Source organism: Pteropus vampyrus, unplaced genomic scaffold (assembly GCF_000151845.1).
Source record: "Pteropus vampyrus isolate Shadow unplaced genomic scaffold, Pvam_2.0 Scaffold153, whole genome shotgun sequence".
Classification (NCBI taxonomy): domain Eukaryota; kingdom Metazoa; phylum Chordata; class Mammalia; order Chiroptera; family Pteropodidae; genus Pteropus; species Pteropus vampyrus.
In genome coordinates, this window is record NW_011888934.1 from 274117 (window position 1) to 274909 (window position 793).

Sequence of the window (793 nt, forward strand, 5' to 3'; positions counted from 1 at the left end):
AAAGCCAAAAACATACAATGGAGAAAGGAAAGTCTCTTCAATAAATGGTGCTGGAAAATTGGAAAGCCACCTGCAAAAGAATGAAAGGAGACTGTTGTCTATCACCACACACCAAAATTAACTCAAAATGGATTAAGGACCTGAATAGAAGACCTGAAACAATAAAATGCATAGAAGAAAACAGGAACTAAACTCAAGGACCTTGGACTTAAAGAGGGTTTTATGAATTTGATCTCAAAGGTGAGGGAAATAAAAGCAAAAATGAATGAAAGGGACTACATCAAACTAAAAAGCTTCTGCTCAGCAAAAGAAACCATCAACAAGGTGTAGAGACAACCATCCGAATGGGAAAATATATTTGCAAGCAATGTCTCTGATAAGGGCCTAATATTCAAAATATACAAAGAACTCTTATGACTCAATAACAGCAAAAAAACAAACGATCCATTGAAAAACTGGTCAGAGGACCTGAACAGACACTTCTCCCAAGAAGACACACAAATGAAAAGATGTTCAACATCGCTAGCTATTAGAGAAATGCACATCAAAACCACAATGAGATACCATTTCACACCTGTTAAAATAGCTTTTATCAACAGGATAAGTAATAACAAATGTAGGAGAGGATGTGGAGGAAAAGGAACCCTCATACACTGCTGGTGGGACTGCAAATTGGTACAGCCTCTATGGAAAATAGTACGGAAGGTTCTCAAAAAACTAAGAATTGATCTACCATATGATCCAGCAATCCCTCTACTGGCTATTTACCCCAAAGACTTGAAAACCCATATCC